Source organism: Gopherus flavomarginatus, chromosome 17 (assembly GCF_025201925.1).
Source record: "Gopherus flavomarginatus isolate rGopFla2 chromosome 17, rGopFla2.mat.asm, whole genome shotgun sequence".
Lineage (NCBI taxonomy): Eukaryota > Metazoa > Chordata > Testudines > Testudinidae > Gopherus > Gopherus flavomarginatus.
In genome coordinates this window covers 26,395,899-26,415,019 of record NC_066633.1, presented here as the reverse complement: position 1 = coordinate 26,415,019, position 19,121 = coordinate 26,395,899, and the positions used below count along the sequence as shown (strand labels likewise).

The window sequence follows — 19,121 nt, the reverse complement described above, 5'->3', positions numbered from 1 at the left end:
ATAAAAGCTATGGATGTAGTTGAGAAAGGACTTGGAGTGATAAAAGACCAAGGGAGAGAAAGCAGCACTGTTTCTGAACCAGGGACCTTTTGCGTGTAAGGAAAATGTGATAACCACTATACTACAGAAACTAGCTCCTGTCAAACCTGGAGCCCTTTTCTAAGGCTCTCTCAGTAGCTGCTACACCAGCTGATTTCCCTTTGAAGAACAGGGAAACAAAGGGCATCAAGAACTAATGTTTTTTGGATGAGCCAAGAAAAGGGAGCAGCATTGTCCCCCTCGGGTAGCCCCTGTTCAATTCCAGGTCAGAAAACAAAACTCTTCTGCAATTAAATGAAGACTCTAAAGTTTCATAAAAGCAAAGAACGCTAAACACAATAGTGTGGGAAATATGGATGTATCTGAGGAAATGGCTTGGAATGAAGGAAGACAAAAATTGATCGGTCGAAAGAACAGGCCTTGTTTCCCCCTGGTTTGGAACTTCTCTCACAACTACTGGAATAGAAAAGCTAAGCAAATGGTGTTCTATTGTTCCAAAGGAGATTGAAGTGAGGCCGTTTTCTCCAGATATAATTAAATGCTAATGTCAGGAGTGGGATTTGAAACCACGTCTCTGTGCAGAGACCAGAATACCCAAGAGATAGGAAAAAAGAGTCATAAAATTAGCACTTTAGACCAGTCCACCAGCCTAATGCAGCAAAGAACATGACTTATCAACCTTAGTTTTCATTAATATTTGATTAATTCTTTAGGAAGGTCGAGATGGCACATCTCTTTCAACTTCTAGAGACCTTCCACAGCACAGCTGATTTTTAGACACACTCACCCAGACCTAAAGTTACACATTTCCTGGAGATCCATGAGTTCTGCTATGTTGGAATCTCCCTGCTCGCTTTTTAAGTGAACAAAAGATGGGTGCTGGCATTCTGAGACAGTAATGGTGAACCTCAAAATCCTGCTCTGTGGGCCAGACAGCTAAGCAACCAGCATCCACAACCTCTACCATGATAGGATCCTGTCTGGCAACAACTCACTTACCAACAGCTGCGTGTGTGAAATCCTCATTTCTTTGTTGTTCTATCACTGTAGTTCCCACTTTTCTATTGCTTGTCTGTATAATCTCTGTCTGGTTCTGTGATTGTTTCTGTCTGCTGTATAATTAATATGTTGGTGATAAACCAATTAAGGCAGTGGGGTATAATTGGTTAGATAATCATGTTACAGTATGTTAGGATTGGTTAGTTATGTTTCAGTAAAATGATTGGCTAAGGTATAGCTAAGCAGAACTCCAGTTTTACTATATAGATTGCAGTCAATCAGGAAGTAAAGTGGGGAATGGGAGTGGGGGTAGGGGAACTGGAATTATGTTTTGCTAAGGGGGGAATAGGAACAAGGACACAGACAAGCCTCTGTGGTGTCAGAGCTGGGAAGGGGGACACTGAGGAAGGAAATTGAAATCATTGCTTGCTGGAAGTTTACCCCAATAAACATTGAATTGTTTGCACCTTTGAACTTCGGGTATTGCTGCTCTCTGGTCATGCAAGAAGGGCCAGGGAATGGGAGGGTGATGGAATAAACCCTCTGTCACGGAGTCCCCGGCGATGCTCTGGAACTGCTCCCCACCAAGCCAGTCAGGACTTTGGGGAGCCTCCTCTTCCTCGGAGCAGACAGTTCAGGGCAAGAAGCTCACACGTCTTCACCTCCTGGGTCTCTCCTTGGAGCATTCAACATCCTCTGCCCCTCCATGCGCTTCCCACAGCAAGCCTGCCCCAGCGGGGTCCTGGGGAAGCCATAGGGTCCTGCACCCTCACTTTGCAGTCAGACGTGACTCTGAGCCAGCCAGTAAAACAGAGGTTTATTCGATGACAGAAACAAGGTCTAAAACAGAGCTTGTATGTACCGCGAACTGGACCCCTCGGCCGGGTCCATTCTAGGGGGCAGTGAGCCAGACCCCCCACGTCTGCACTTCACTCTTCGTCCCCAGCCAGCTGCAGACTAACCACCCCCTCCAGCCCCTCCTCTCTGCTCAGCCCCTTTCCCGGGCCAGGAGGTCATCTGATCTCTTCGTCTCCAACACCTTCAGTTGGCACCTTTGCAGAGGAGGGGCCCAGACCATCAGTTGCTAGGAGACAGGGTGCCAGGCATTTAGGTGCACTGGCCCCTTGCTCTGTAGCAATCATACACCCTTATTCCACCACCTAGATACTTAAGAACTGCATAGGGGACACTGAGGCACCAACACAGTATTCCGAGAAAACATTAGGAACATTCCCAGTTTGTCACACCCTCTAACTAGTACGTTTTTCAGTGTATAAAAAACCCCAGAGCCAGTATAAATAAGCTGACCTAAGCCATGGTTAGATAGTGCTTAATAAAAGGAATGATTGTTCTGAGCTCCTGAGTTGTCCTGCTGCTTTGAGCTGCTGGCAAGGTAAGGGAGGAGGGGGCTGCAAGATCTAGGGTTGCCGGGGGGCAAGTGGGGTAATTTGCCCCAAGTCCTGCAGGGGCTCCCAGCCCCACGGGTATGTCTCCCCTCCGCCAACCCCTCCTCCACTCCCCCCCTTAAATCAGAACTTTTTATAGGGAACCGGTTGTTAAGATTTTGGCAGCTAATCACTGCCCGAGTGGGTGTCAAGTCCATTGCCTTAACCAGGGGTAGTCGATTATTTTATCAAGATCCAAATTTCTTGGTCAAGGTCTAGTCAATGTCTAGATGCCAGAGAAAATAATACATTGATGATAATAAGAAGAATATAGAAAGATTTTGCAATCACTACGGACATAACTATGATGATTGTTTTGTGTTTCACTCTTTATATTTGACACTACCACCGCCTTTCCCTTTAGTCTTGTAGTTTACCAAGGGTAAAACTAAACATCTCTTCAGATACAAGGGAGTGTTTGTGTTCAGTCCTGTTAGCTACACAGGGGTTTGATGTAGCTGCTTTCAACCTCCAGCTCTGCCAGGATAAGTAACATTTCACTGAACTGAAGGAGAGAGATCATTTTTTGACAGATGACGCCTCCTCTTAAAGGTGTTTGTCTGGCTGGCAAACCTGGTTCCCAGGTCTCTCCTGAGGGAAGAAAGTTTCTGTGCAAAATACTAAAATTTTTAACGGAGAGGAGGGAAAGGCGATGGCCACATGATGGGGCCAGTGTGTATGACAACATGGTTCTTTTATGTGGGATGACTCTGAACATTGACTGATCTCCACTCCCTTGGATTTGAAGAGATGTTTAGTTGTGCACTTGGGAACCTATAAGGCTGAAGCAATTTTATGGATGGTGACACTACGATTGAAGGGTTTTTTAATGTTGTAGAAATTGTTAAAAACACTTAGCTTAAACTGGAACTGCCTGTTATTACAGGCTGGTTTCCCCACATCAGTTCCAAAAGCTTTGCTAGAAACACCCTGGGTTCTCTCCTGCCTCGGTGGGAACTAGAGGGAATCGTCCCCTGCTGCTCTTGGCTCCACACTGATTTTTCTGGGGAGGGGACGTGGAATTGATTTGTTCGCGGTTGAGAAGGGAGCCAGACCAGTTCTCAGGGAACCAGAACTCCCAGCATCTTCCCAGCCCAACCCAGGCTGCTGCCCTGTCCCAGCCTCTGTTGCCCTGAGTGCCCTGCATGCTTGACTCAAAAGCAGGCTGGGAGCAGCAGCTGAGGCAGAGGACAGCCTGGGCTGGGCAGATCGAAGGAGTTTAACAAGCAAAAAAGGTAAAATGGCAGTGGAGTATTACCTTGGACTCGACGGCATTTCTCCATTGGTCTGTCTGCTTTGGGGTAGGGACAATAACACGTCCTGCTGCATTCGTTATTTCAAAAGGCAATTTAGGATTTTCATTCTCACAAACGATGCACAAAGCAGGACTCAACCTTTGGCGTAAACTAAACAAGCTGCTCACAGATTCTGGCAGCCACAAGGAGCATTTGGGTGAGAGCTCAGACGTGCCCCTGTCCCAGAGGGAGAGTGTCATCTGTGTGGGGACTGGGCCACTGACCTACTCGCTCCTAATTCCCAAACTTTCAGTAACTCTATTACCAGTGCCTGTGAGTGTTATTTAAACCATAAGAAAAACCATACTGGGCTAGACCAAAGGCCCATTTAGCTCTGAATCCTGTCTTCTGACAGTAGCCAAAAACAGGTGCCCCAACAACCAGTCAACAAGGCACCACTGGGAGTTGAACCCAGGATCTCCTGTTTACAAAACATATGCTTTAACCAGCTAAGCCATGGTGCCTGTGGATAGCTAAAACCCCGTGTCTGCCTACACCTGACTCCCTGCCATCATCACCGGGGCCTGACAAGCTTTGTTTGTGTTTGGATTCTGCAAAGCAGAGGAGCAGGTGATGTTGTCTTTACAAGTTGTGTGTGAGTGAATCTTTGACCAGGTCTGCACTACAAAGTTGTTTCAGTAGAATTATATTGCTCAAGTGTGTAAAAAACATACTAGGCTACCTCGGTCGGCAGCTTGTGGCTGGTGTACACACTGAAATGCCACGTCTGGCGACAAAACTGCCCTGTTTTGCTGACAAAATAAAACAACTCCAATGAGAGGTCTAGAGCTTTTGCAGCAAACTTAAAGTGACCGAGCAGATGCTGCCGTTCATTTTATCACCATAACTGGCCTCCTCCAGTATCCCGCAATGCTCGCCGTGAACTCGCCTGCCCTGCATTCCTGCTACAGAGCCATGGGCCCCTCCCCTTTCATTGCTCTGGGAAGTTCTGACAGCTGAGCCTGCTGCTCTGTTCTGGCAGCCAGGAGCAAATCTCTGCCATGGATGCTGCTCTCTCCCGCACTGCGAACACAGAGCAGGGTGGTGGGAGCTTCCTTACAGTGTGTGTGGGGGGGCACTGGCATCCGAACTGTGACACGCCCAGGACCTCCTTTCCCTCGAGGAGGCTCTTACCTTCTAAACAGGGACGGCTGTTTTCTATTAAAATCAGGAAAAGGGAAGGAGAAACCTGGAAAGAGGTTCCTCCTGGCGCTCACATACATGAACCCAAATACTCTCTCAGTCCTCAGAGAGTGACCTGGAGAAGGAGACTTGCTGAAGCAAAGCCACAGGGGTCTCTGAGGTTTCCCTGGCTCCTCGCCCCTGTCCTGCCTGGCTGATGTCAGCATCTTTCTGTGAGGTCATCACCTCCCCACCACCTTTGACCAATAGTCTGAAGTCCTGCAAAAGGCCTTTGTGATGTCACTGCCACACCTCTCCCTTGCTGTGCTAATGTCCTGCCCCTGCCCAGGCACTTTGGAGGTGAAGACAAGATTTCAGTCTCGATAAGCTGAATCAAAAGAGAGCACCTCCTCTTCCACCCTAAACCCCATGGCAGAAGTATTTAGGCCCATTCCTGACACTCCTGAGCCACTGGTGGGACCCTCGTGTGATGACATACACAGGTTATCGGACAGTGGCGACATAGAGATGGAGGATGTCCTGAGCACCTTCGACCCTCCACTGTTAGAACTAGAAATGCAGGGGCCTATGCCAGTATCTGAGGGGACCTCACGGGAAACCTCTCCATCCGTCACTCAAGAGGATGTCCCCCCTACCACATCAACAGGGATTCTCAATAGGCGAGACAGGGTAATAAGACCAGTGAAACGGTTAACTTATGATGCATCTGGGGTGACTAGTGAAGAGCCAATACATTTAGCACACAGGTTTGTGGAAGCTAAAGTGGGCTGAGGCCCTTTGGAGGGGACCAGTGAGTTGGTATAGTAGGGAATGTGATTTGTCGGGACGACAAATTCTCGACTGGGGGGAGGAAGTAAGCAGAGTCAGGATGAGCTCTACCCTGACATCTAGTGGTGAACTATGGGGAGTGTGGAAAGAATTTCAGGGAGTGTGGAAAGGAATTTCAGGAGTTTGCATTGGCACACGCACCCTGCCGAGCATAGCCCATGGCAGCCTGAGATGGTTATTTTGACAGCTCTGGGATCCCCAATTTCTTCATTACTGAGGCAGGAGGAATAAAGTGTTGTCACCCTGAGTATGTGAATGAGGAACTATGAGACTGCTTTATGACAGAAAGTCTCAACATCAGTTAAGTAGCACTCGCTAGACAAGGGACATGGATGCCAAAAGCCAGTGAATTGAGAGAGGTTGGGGATAGGTATGTGTACCTGATGGTATGGGGCACCTTTGAGTGCCTGGCATACCAATTGCACCTCCTTCTCTCTGGAACCTAGCTAGAGGCTGCTGAGCTGAATTCACTTTGGACCAGCACTGGGGCTCCACTACTACAAGCTGAAATCAGTAAGAGCTGAGATCACTGAGTGCTATGTTAACTAGTGGGGGAGCTTAAGAGATATATTGCTAAGTGGCTGGCAGAGCAGTTTGCAGGATGGTTGGAGTGGCTTAGTGCAGCAGAGAAGAACTGAGCAATTTGTGGGGACAGCTGGAGTAGTTCATGGGATGGCTGGTGGAGTGGAGCATATGGTGGAGCGGAGCAGTGTGTGGAACGGTTGGAGCGGCTTGTGGAACAGCAAGTGGAGCAGAGCAGTTTGCGGGGATGGCTGGAGGAGCAGAGCAGAGCTGATCGTGGTGAAGGCTGCAGCAGATCTCCACGGAAAGGCGGGGCAGTCGGCCTCGGCCCACGTAAGGTGCCCCTTTTACATCCTGTGTGCCCCCCCCATTTCCACCCAGGCTGGGGGTGGGGCAGAACCCTGTAGATGAACTTTTGAACTCTGAGGCGATTTGGACCTTAGACATTGCCAAATGTACTTCGAGGTGGGGTTTTTTGCTCATGGTTTGTGTTATCCTGTTTGTGGTGTTTCTTCAACATAATGCTGCATTGTTTCTCTACTTTATTAAAAGGATTTTGCTACACTCGGACTCCGTGCTTGCGAGTGGGGAAGTATTGCCTCCTAGAGGCACCCGGGTGGGGTGGTATGTAATTGTCCCAGGTCATTGGGTGGGGGCTCGAGCTGGTTATGCATTGTGTTATTGAAACTGAACCCCTGGATACTGAACCCGGCCCTTGTTGCTGCCAACTCAGAGGGGCAGAAGGGTTACACTAGTGGCACTCTCCAATGGATCCCCGCACTTCACCCACCGTGAGGTAGGTAGAAGCGGATCATTATTATCCCTACTTGAAAGAGGGAGAAGCTAATGCTGAAAAAGGAGAATTGACTTGTCTTAGGTCACACAGCCAGTCACTGGCAGAGTTAGGAATAGGACCCAGGAGGGAATAGGACCCCTGATTCACAAACTAACCATCGGATCTTGAATTTCAGACATTGAACGACCTGAATAAAGTGTTCTCGAATGAGCTCCAGACCAACAACAATGCATAGTAATTATTCAGCAAGTATTTGAGGAGAACTGCAGTGTTAGAGAGAATCATGAGCTGCTCAGAGACAATTAATGCAGAGAAGCAGCAAAATTCATCAAACATATAAGTGGTTATGACTTATTTACTTGGTCTTCAAAGAGAACAACAAGGACCTGAGTCTCCTCCCTGTCAATAACCCCCTGCTCAGCCAGTCAGGGTAGAGACTGAGGACGGGAGGCCGAGGGTTCTCACCAGAGAGCCCAAAGGATGGCCCAGGTCACTGGTGGGGTCACTGCCCGAGCACTATTTCAGCCCCACATTTTTAGGTGGACCTCTGACAGTGGGAGCTGCAGAGCACTCCCCCGCAACACACATACACACACACACACACACAACTGTCACCTGATGGATCAGACTGAACAGGTTTCAAACCTTGAGGAAGCTCTTACCTTCTAAACAGGGACGGTTGTTTTCTAGTAAAAATCACTAAAAGGTGTCATAAACAGATAGTTAAGGGTTAATAGAACAGGAGTACTTCATGTCTCTTTTGCCTGTAAAGGGTTAACAAGCTCAGTGAGCCTGGCTGTCACCTGACCAGAAGACCAATCAGGGGACACGACACTTTCAAATCTTGATGGAGGGAAGTCTTTGTATGTGCTGTTAGTGTTTGGTTGTTGTTCACTCTGGGGGCTCAGAGGTACCAGACGTGCAACCAGGTTTCTCTCCAATCTCTCTGATACAGTCTCTTCTGGTCAATTTAGTAAGTACCAGTTAAAAAGACGGTTTAGTCTTTTGTTTTCTTTATTTGCAAATGTGTATTTTGCTGAAAGGATTGTATCTCTGTTTGCTGCAACTTGTATTTGTGCTGGGGGGAGGATTCTCTCTGGTGTCTATAAGGTGAAAGACCTTGTAACATTTACTATCTTGATTTTACAGAGATAATTTTTACTTTCTTTCTTTCTTTAATTAAAAGTTTTTCCCTTTTTAAGAACCTGATTGCTTTTTTTTATTCTTGTGTGAGACCCCAGGGGATGGGGTCTTGACTCACCAGGGAATTGGTGGGAGAAAGGAGAGAAGGGGGGAGGAAAAGCCTGATTTCTCTCTGTGTTAGAATCACTGTCTCTCTCTCAGTGAGCGTCTGGGAGGGGGAGAGAAGGGGGGGAAGGTGAATTTCCTCTGTTTTTGGATTCAAGGAGTTTGAATCACAGTGATCTCCCAGTGTAACCCAGGGAGGGGTGAATCTGGGAGGAAAAAAGGAGGGGATTGGTTTATTTCCCTTTGTTTTGAGATCCAAGGGGTTTGCGGTCTTGGGGTCCCGAGGGAAGGGTTTGGGGGCCAGAAAGTGTCCCAAAACACTATATTTTTGGGTGGTGGCAGCTCTACCATTTCTAAGCTAGTAATTAAGCTTACGGGGGATCATGCAGGTACCCCATCTATTGGATGCTAAGGGTCAGAGTGGGGAATCATACCTTGACAAAAGGGAAGGAGAAAATTCGAAAGAGGTTCCTCCTGGTGCTCACGTCCGTGGACCCGAATACTCTCTCAGTCCTCAAAGAGAGACCTCGAGAAGGAGACTTGCTGAAGCAAAGCCACAGGGGTCTCTGAGGTTTCCCTGGCCCCTCGCCCCCTCTCCTGCCTGGCTGATGTCAGCATCTTTCTGTGAGGTCACCACCTCCCCACCACCTTTGACCAATAGTCTGAGGTCCTGCAAAAGGCCTTTGTGATGTCACTGCCACACCCCTCCCTTGCTGTGCTAAAGTCCTGCCCCTGGCCAGGCACTCTGGAGGTTTGAGCTACTCCCTGTGGATCACCCCACTCAAGGAGCGTTTGTTCTAGGAAGCAAGCTGGCTAGACAGGAAAACGTCAGACGCTGCTCCCAATGCTACACTCAGTTTTCTCAGACATTAGTCAACTTTAAGGCCAGAAGAGACCATTAGAGTATCTAATCTGACCCCCTGCATATCACAGGCCTCCTGTATGACACAAGAGCTACTTTTGGGGCAAACACATTCCAGAAGGCATCTAGTCTTCATTAAATGACATCAGGAGATGGCAAATCCACCACTTTCCTTGGTAGCTTGTTCCTGTGGTGAATCCTCACTGTTGACTATTTATGCCTTATTTGTAATATGAACCCTTGCTCTGGCTCCCAGCCCCTCTACAAGGGTTGCAGCTGTCTGGAAGTGCTGCCTTCCACGCCTTTCTCATTCACACCTTATTCATTCAACAGGGCAACTGATTACCAAGTGGAGGGAAGATCTTATTCTACTTCTAGCAAAAAGACATTTTTCTTTTACCTTAATTATACTACCTTAGGGGCTCGCTATAACATACTACCAAGGTTCAATACAAAGTGATATACAAGTTATACAAAAATGGATAATGCAGAGATTTATCTACAACTGCATTGACTGCTGTGTGCAGTAATATAGTGATCCCTGGGTCTTTGAATGAGGCTTTATACTTCGGGGGGGGCAAGTTGGGGTGAGCAGCGAGTCGGAGGCAGGCGAGTGGGCAAAGAGGCGAGCAGTGAGGCAGCAGGGATTCTAGGGGCGGGCATGGGGGTTTCTGGCAGGGGAGAGAGGAGGTGAAAAGAGGTGAGTGGGGCACTGACTAAGAGGGATGCAGCAAGCCAGCAGGGGGTTAGGGAGTGAAGAGGGGTGTGATGGTGGGGTTGAGAGGGAAGGGGGTGGGTCCTATTTTACTGCTGTGATCTGGTCACCCTATGCGTGCTGTTTCTTTCCCCCTCTACAGGCTTCCACACACTGTCAGTGCCTTGCTAGTGGGCCATGCACCGTGACAGATCTCTTCTCTTTGTGTGTGACTATGAGTGCTTCCCTTGTGCGTGAATTTATTCAATAAAATCTTGAGCTTCATAATGGCTACCATGAGTGAAAAGAAAAAAAAGAATCAGAGCACAGCGTCTTCAACACTGAATGGACGAAGAAATACGTACATACTGAGAATGATACAGTTATTAAAGTAAGCTTTCAAATGTCTAAGGAAATTGCTGCTGTTGGGAAATGCTTCACAGAAAGTGAGTTTTTAAAAAAGTGTATCTTGATTGCTGTATCTGAGTTATGTCCAGAAAAAAGGGAAATATTTGAGAATGTCAGTCTAGCACGCATGACTGTACAGAGAAGAATAGCTGACATTTCTACCAATCTAAGTGGTCAGTTAAAGCAGAGAGTCAGTGAATTCTGCTTTTACTCCCTAGCTAGGGATGAAAGCACCGATTTAAAAGACACCGCCCAACTTCTTATTTTTATTAGAGGTATTGATAATAACTTTGAAATTACTGAAGAACTTGCTGGCATGTGCTCCATGACAGGTCACACAACCAGAAAAGAAATCTCCAGTGAAGTGATAAAGTGCATGAATGATATGTCAGGCTTAGATTTCACAAACTTGATGGCCATTTGTACTGATAGTGCTCCAGCTATGTGTGGAAAAAAATGTTGGAGCAGTTACTCTTCTTGAAGAATTTATTGGGAGACAAATAACCAAACATCACTGCATTTACATCAGCAGGTTTTGTGTAGAAAGTCTTAAAATCTGAGCATGTAACGTCAGTGATAGTTTCCATTGTAAACTACATCCGTTCTAGAGGACTAAAACATAGGACATTCCGAGCCCTTCTTGAAGGGGTAAACACTGAGTGCAGTCACTTGATGTACCATACGGAAGTGAGGTGGTTGAGTCGAGGAAAAGTGCTCCGCCGTTTCATTCCTTTGAAAGAGGAGGTAGCAAAATTCATAGAAAATGGGCCAATAAAATTCCCAGAGCTTGAAAATGAGTCCTGGAATCAAGATCTCTTTTTCTTTTGTGATATTACAGCACACCTGAATGATCTCAACATTCAACTTCAAAGGGAAAAAATCAACTTATATTTCAAATGTGTGCAGCAGTGAAAGCTTTCAAAATGAAACTGAAACTTTTCAGAAGTCGGCTGTCAAAAGGTGAAATGTGTCACTATCCCACTTGTGCACAGTGTATCCCTCAGCACAAACACGCTGAGTTAGGGGAAAAATATGCAAAGCACATCAATCTTTTGATTGAAGAATTTGACAGAAGACTTACTTTGTCTAAAGACGACGATGTCCAGTTGAAGCTGATTGAAGATCCCTTTTCTGTGGATCCAGAGGAAGTGCCACTAGATTTGCATTTGGAGGTTACTGAACTTCAATGTTCGGTAGTTTACTGATATAAGCACAGAGAAAGCAGCCTGTGGGACTTCTACAAAAGTCTGGATGATAAAAAATACAAGAATCTTATTGAAGTTGCACTGAAAACATTTAGCATTTTCGGAAGCAGCTACATATGTGAAAAATCATTTTCCACCACGAACATGAATAAAAACAAGCAATGTTCTTCTCTGACTGACGACCATTTGGAAGACATAATTAAAATATCCACTTCAGATATGACCCCTGAATATGACAAGCTTGTTGCCCAAAAGAGATGTAATATCTCTCATTAAATTTGCAAGGTAATTATGAAAAGTACAAAGTTTTCTTTCAACGAAACAGGTGTTTTTCATTTTTCCATGATTCATAAAAAAAAAATTAAAAAAATTGTTTGCTTTAATTGAAAAATTCTTAATAAAGTATCCCCCCCCAATCTTCCTTTTCGGCCCACAGCTGTTTCAGTGGGGTGGCACTGGGGAAGGAGGGTTTGTTTCCACAGTGCAGAGAGCACTGGGTGTGTGTGTGTTTTGGTGGGGGTGGTGTTCTGTCGGTGCTGGGCGGGTTGGGGGGGAGTTCAGCCTTCAGATGTTTTCTTTGGAGTAATATGGCCCTCACTGCTTTACGAGTTGTGCAGCCCTGCCCTAGAGGTTTTTACGGTGTTGAGCTCCCTGGCAGATTCTCTGATGACTAACATGGGCTGAATGCCAAGCGAAGCTTTTCCCACACACACTGCATTCACAGAGTTTCTCACCTGTGTGGATTCTATGATGCTCTTTACGGGCTGAATAGTCACGTAAGTTTTTCCCACACTCAGTGCATGTATTTTTGCTCTTTTCCATAAGGATTTCCTGCTGTGTTGTGGTTTCCTTGAGGTCCTTCTGAGTTCCTTCTCGTGAAATTAATGTACCCACTTTCTCCTCTGGCTGGTTTCCCTGCTCTTTTTCTGGTCTGTGCTGACTCTCACAGGAGTTTCCCTGCTCATGACTCCTGGACACATTCCTTTTCGATCTTTGCGATAATTCTCTGTGTTTATCCACTTGCTCAACATTTTCCTTCAGAGAATTCTGCTCCTCTTTCTCACGTATCTTTGCATCATCTGCTGTGATAGAGACAGAAACCTCAGTCAGGGATGGAAAGGGGAAGGCCAAACCAAAACAAGTGCTGGAGAGAGGTCAAATAAAAATCAGGAACTGAACTCCCCCAAACTCTTCCCCCAAATGTTGTAGTAGGATTTTATGTTTGTATTTTATATAATTTGGAATGAAGGATAACTAATAATTATGTAGCGTGCACTAAGTGTATTGGTGTATGATCTGAGCACATCCTGCCAGCCACCCTTTTTGAGTAACAGAAAGGAATGGCTAATGGGCCAGTGGGTAGAGCTACATCAGCCAGAATCTGTGTCTGGACTGATTTCAAGGCAGTAACAGACCTTTGATGGTCACCAATTTGTTGTAGGTTTAGCATTTTAAAATAAGTAAAAGAATGTCATGGTTGTTTTCTTTTGCATGGCAATTTGATGTTCCTGTGTAAAATGTTCTGTGTAAATTAATTCTGTTTTATGTGTGAATAAGGAATGTACATGTTAAGAGATAAGTGTGAAGGTCATCGCTGAACCATATGTATGAGGGAAGAACTGAAGAAAGATGCAAGGGCACCAGGAGACTGCAACACGCTCCTATTAAAATGTCAGAGGAGGGCAGACTGATGATTCTAAAGATGAGACAGGCACCTATCAGTGAGGACAAGATAGCTGTGATCAAAACCAGCCTGGGAGAACTCCCTGAGGGACTTAATGAAAGAATAAGATAAAGGATGAGAAGGACAATTTAAGATAACAAGCACTCGTCAAACAATTGAATACAGCATGACAGTGCAAAACTCATTGGTCCCAATGAAGGAAAATCACTATATAAACAAGGTGCCTTGCCATGAAACTTTGGGTTCATCCTGCCAAGACTTCCCCGGAGCATCGTGTCATGACCAACGGAACCCAGCTCCTCCTACCCATGATCAACCTAGCTGGCCACTAGGTTGATCTAGACTCTGGACTGGTAACTGTAACACTGACTGGTGGGTGTGTGTGTGTGTGTGTGTGTGTGTGTGTGTGTGTGTGTGTGTGTGTGTGTGTGTGTGTGTGTGTGTGTGTGTGTGTGTGTGTGAACACATATGCGAATTGTTCTATTTTCAATAAATGCGGAGTATTGCCTTTTCCCCTGAAAAAGATGCTGCATGCTTCTTATAAGCATAAAGGGGTAATGCCCACAAGGCAGCTAGCTAGCACATCTTGGAGGGACTGTTCAAATTAAGTGGTTCATCAAGACACACTTGGTTGACAGCGGATCATGGGAGAAGCTCATCTACACTGAGTGGACCGTCATGGAAATGTGGTGTCTGGAATCTAGGTAATGGCCTCCTGCAATGACTGAGGGAAACTGGGCATGAACATGTGACTTGCCCATGTGACTCCAAACTCCATCCTGTTGTTCTAATTTTCCACAGTAAGAACCATGGGATGCCCTCCACACGGCAAAAGCTATAGAAGGTCCTGGAAACACCTCCATTTTGTCTTCAATCCTGCTTCTCACCTCTGGAAGAACTTTGCTACAGATTGATGCTCTGAGCAAAGGACTGAATGACCCATCGCAGCTGTGCATGTACTCCAGAGACTTGACTTGAGCCAACAATTTATTCCACCACTGCTATAAGCCTGAACCAAGAACTTTGCCATTACTGGATGTAATTGATTCCCTTAGCCAATTCTAACTCTCACCTTTCTTTCTTTTTATGAATAAACCTTTAGATATTACATACTAAAGGATTGGCACCAGCATGATTTTTGGGTGAGTTTTAAGTTGTATATTGACCTGGGAGTGGCTGGCCCTTTGGGATCAGAAGAAACTATCATTTAATGACACTGGTTGTAAAGAACCACTCATCTCTGAATCCAGTGTGTTTGGTGGTGTTATAAGAACCAGAATGCCTGAGAAAACTGCCTTTATGTTTTCTTGTTAGCCAGTGTAGTGAAACAGAAGTTACTTTTGTGGCTGGTTTGATTTATCTTATAAAAGGAGTACTTGTGGCACCTTAGAGACTAACAAATTTATTTGAGCATAAGCTTTCATGGGCTACAGCCCACTTTATTGGATGCATGCTTATGCTCAAATAAATGTTAGTTTCTTAGGTGCCACAAGTACTCCTGTTCTTTATGTGGATACAGACTAACACGGCTGCTACTCTGAAACTTATAAAAGAATAACCAGCAGTTTTGGGTTGTGTTTGCCCTATTTCTCAGCAGTTCGTCCTGAATTTGGCATCCTCAGTTGTGACTCGCTAAGGCTCGGTGACAGGGTGCCAAGGGAGGGGGCTGGGTCATGGATTTACAGGGAGTTAGGTGACCCAACGTTCATACAGTCTCCCTTGGGACCGCCCTCTTTAGGATACGTCTAAGGTGCATCAGGGAGTCGGCCGCCTTCCAGGCTGAGTCTCACGCTAGTGCATTAAAAATGGCTGTGGAGACATTCCTTTGATGTTAGCGCTCTGCTTGGAGTTCAGACCATCCAGCCCACCCACCCTCAACCTCTGGCTTTAGAATCCAAGCTACAACCCAACCAACAGCGCCTACACCGTTATTTGTAGTGAGTCAGCATGGACTCTGGCTGGGAGGCAGCTTCCACATGCAGTGCAGACATACCCTTAATGAGTGACACGCTCGCTTTAGCTTTTTCCAAGAGTGAACCCCGGTTCCCCTTAGAACCATAGAGTTAAAAGGGACCGCAAAGGTCATCTAGTCTAAACCTCTGCCAAGGTGCAGGATTTGCTGTGACTAAACCAGCCTCCTTTTGAAAACCTCCAGTGAATAACTTTCCACCACTGCCCTAGGCGTCTGTTCCATAGTCCTACTGTTCTTCCAGTTAGGAAGTTGTTCCTGAGATGTAATCTAAATCTGCTGTGCTGTAGTTTGAACCCCCTGCTTCTTCTCCTGCCCTCTGTGACAAGAAAGAAGAACTGTTCTCCATCCTCTGTATGGCAGCCTGTAGCGGGGAAGACCAGCAGGGACCACAACCTGCCTGTTGGGCTACAGAGCCAGGAAAGCCACCTCCACCCCTCTGGAAGATGAGGACAGGAAGCAGAAGTACAAGAGGGGGCCCTGCAGCTCAGTTGGGCTGGAGCTGTCGAGGGAGACAGACGCTTATCACCCGCTGCCAGAGTGGGACACTGAGGACCCACTAGGGCTGCCACCAGAGGACTGGCCAAAGCTCCCAGGATCACCAGCCAGTCGAGGTGCCAATGAGCTGATGGGGCTGCCATAGACCACCGAGCCCTGGGGAAATGGAGGCCAGAGGTACCAAACCTTGGGGATTGTAGGAAGTAGCCCAGGGAAATTAGACCATCGTCTGCCTGAGTGTTGGCCTGACACTAAGTAAGGGTGTTGTGGGTGGACCCCCCCTGATCCAGTGGCAGATTACACTGCCACTGTTAGGACCAGGGGCTGGGAACCAGTGGAGTCAGGTGGGCCAGGGTCCCCCTACCTCCTGCCACCCCACCTTTGGCCAGGAGGCCTGTGTTGGTCGACCGGCCGCCGAGCAAGGACGCTAGACTGTTTGGTGCTTGACCTGTGCAAAGCCCCTAATTGTCTGCTGCCCCATCCTGTCTGAGGGCCTGGGCTTGGAGACTTTGCAGCTCTGTCCTGAGACAGACCAGGAAGGACGGCCACACATGCTCACACAGCCTTTTGAGTATTTGAAGATCGTTGTTATATCTCTCCCCCCATTAACTCATTTCCAAACTAAACACATCCAATTCCATCAGCCTTTGCTCACTGGTTTGTGTTCCATCCCTTTGATCATCTTTATCACTTGCCTCTGGATTCTTTTCAGCTTCTCTACATCCTGTCTAGTCACTGGTGACCAAAACTGGATACAGGACTCCCCCTGAGGCCTAACCAGTGCTGAGCAGAGCAGTACTATCACCACCTGTGATCTGCATGCTATGCTTCTCTTAATGCATTTGCTTCTTTTTGCATTACCATCACGCTGTTGACTTCATGTTGAGGTTGTGATCCACCACAACTTCCAGATCCTTCTCAGCGGTGCTGCTGCCATGCCAGTTATCTCCCAGTCAGGATTTGTGCACTGGGTTTTTCTTCCCGAAGGGTAGCACCTTACACTTGTCTTTGTTGAATGTCATTGACATCTATAGCCCAGGTCACCAATTTATCACAATCTCTTTCAAGTTTTGCTCTATCCTCCAAAGTGTTGACAACCGCCCACCCAGCTTAGTGTCATCTCCAAATTTGATCAGTATGCTCTCTATTCCTACATCCAGGTCGTTAATGAAGATGTTAAATAGCAACAGACACAAAACAGATCCCTTTGAAACCCCATTTGAGAAATGCCTGTAATGTGACATCATTCCAATAATAGTTATTCTTTGTTTGCGGTTGTGTAACCAATTATATATCCACTTAATGGGAGTTCTGTTGAGCCCGCATTTCTCCAGCTTACTCATGGGACTGTGTCAAAAGCCTTTCTGAAGTTCAGGTCCATTTTAGCCACCAAACCAGTTGCCCTATCAAAGAAGGATATCAGGCTGGTTTGTCATGCTATGTTCCTAGTAAATCCATGCTGGCTGCTATCGGTTACCCCTTCATCCTCTGGGTATTTGCAAACTGAATGTTTTATACATTGCTCTAGTAGCTTCCCTGGTACTGAGGTCAGGCTGACTAGGCTCCAGCTTCTCCTTTTTCCCCTTTGTAAAGATGGGCACTATGTTAACCCTTCTCCAGTCTTCTGGGACCCCTTCTGTCATCTGAGTTTGCAAATATTGCCAGAGGCTCTGAGATTTCATCAGCTAATTCTGTGCTGAACAGCAAGAAAGGAGATGGGGGGCTGGCTTGGGGGATTAAGAGCTCTGTTATCAGAGCTGTTGAGCTTGAGTTGGTGGCAAGCCATCCATGAGGAGTCGTCAGAGAGAGGCGGAGATTTCAGTTTGGACAGAGGAAGACAGGTCTGGACTAGAGCGGTAGATCTGTGATTCATCAGCATACGGACAGTAGCTGAATTTGTATTTGGGGGTGAGATTTCCCAGAGATAAAGTGTGGAGGAAGTGACCAAGGACTGAGCCCTGTAGAACCCCCACAGAAAAATGGAGTGGGGGTGAGGACGATCTTCCTAAGGACACGCTGAAGAAGTGGTTACAGAGGTAAGAGGAGAACCAGGAAGCAGACAAGATGTCAAGAAGACGACCATGGTCAGTGGTATTAAAGGCGGCTGACGGGTCAAGAAGAATAAGGGTGGAGCATTGGTTCTGAGCTTTGCTTAGGGAGAGGTCATTAGAGACTATGGCAAAAGCATTCTCAGTGGAAGGCCCCAAATATCTGCCTTCCTGACACCTTCCCTTCCCACTGCCACCAGATCCTTCCTGCTCCTTGGACCAAACACTCCTCATCCTCTTCCCATTATCCTCAGTCTTTTCCACTTCCAAGTATCCCACAACTCCTACCCAATCCCCCCAGCTCCAACAGCACCACTGCTGGGACCTCCATCACCTTTCTCCATTCCCAGGCTCCCACTCCCCCAAACTACCACACTCCCTGTTCCCAGGAGATTCTGTCTCTGATTCCTCACCTCTGCTTCCTTCCATGGTACCCATCCCTCCCTGATTCCCTGTAGTCTTCCACATACCTATCCCTTTCCTCCCACTACACTCAGCCTTCCCTACCTTGTGGCACCCCACAAGCACTAGCTCCCATCATCTTCTCCACTCCCACTGCTCCCTGCTCTCCTTTCCCCTACCCCCCAAGAACTCCTGAATAGGAACCTCACAATGCTCTCATAGTCATTGGTTGGTTGGGTCAAGAGGACATGCTGTGGCCACTGCCTCTGAGCTACACCCATTCATCTGAGTCAGAGCCGTACCACTGTTTACTTTCAGACTAGGTGTATTGTGCGTTTTGTTTGCATTCTGAAGGAGTTCCTCTTAGACATTTCCCCTGATTAAAATATTGCTCTCAGCCCTGAAATTTTGGAAAGTGTTTTAAAATCCACTCTGGCCTCTTCTGAGCTGCAAAGTTTTGTCAGCATAGCTCTGTTTGTTACGGATGCAAAAGAACACATCCTTAATTGATATAATTATGCTGGCAAACTCTCTCATGCAGACCATACACACCACCCCTAAAATGCAACCTTAATTCTGCCCCGGCCCTGCAGCTGGTACTAGCCACTAGGAATGGCTCAGTAAGTCTGGTGCAAATGTTAACAAACTAACAAAGGAAATGGAGGTTTCTCCATTTCTTGAAGTCTTCAAGTCGCAGTGGATGCCTTTCTGGGGGCGGATTGAGTCCAACACAAGGTATTCAGCTCAGTACAGCAGTAACTGGATGAAATTCTATGACCTGGTTATACAGGAGGTCAGATTAGATGACCTAATAGTCCTTTCTGGCCATAAAATCTATGATTCCAATATAGCTATGAAGGACTAAGAACGTGCCATTGTTTGTGTTGTGTTCACAGATGGGAATCCCAGCATTTCTCTACATGCCTCCAGCTGTAGCTGTAACTGGATGGTCAGGGGAGGAGTTGGAGCAGCTTGGCAGAGGTGTGACTGCGATATGAAGGGAGGTGCACAGGAACCTTGAGAGACCTAGTCTGCC

The 19,121-nt window shown here is 46.8% G+C and overlaps 1 protein-coding gene and 1 non-coding gene across 2 annotated transcripts in view; both read right to left on the bottom strand.

Annotated features, from left to right (window-relative positions):
* LOC127036049 (zinc finger protein 383-like) overlaps nucleotides 1–19,121 on the bottom strand; it is a 103,137-nt gene that overhangs the window by 76,524 nt on the left and 7,492 nt on the right. The window lies entirely within an intron of this gene.
* Nucleotides 4,169–4,242, bottom strand: TRNAT-UGU (transfer RNA threonine (anticodon UGU)). The gene has a single exon. It is a non-coding gene; the product is annotated as a tRNA-Thr (tRNA).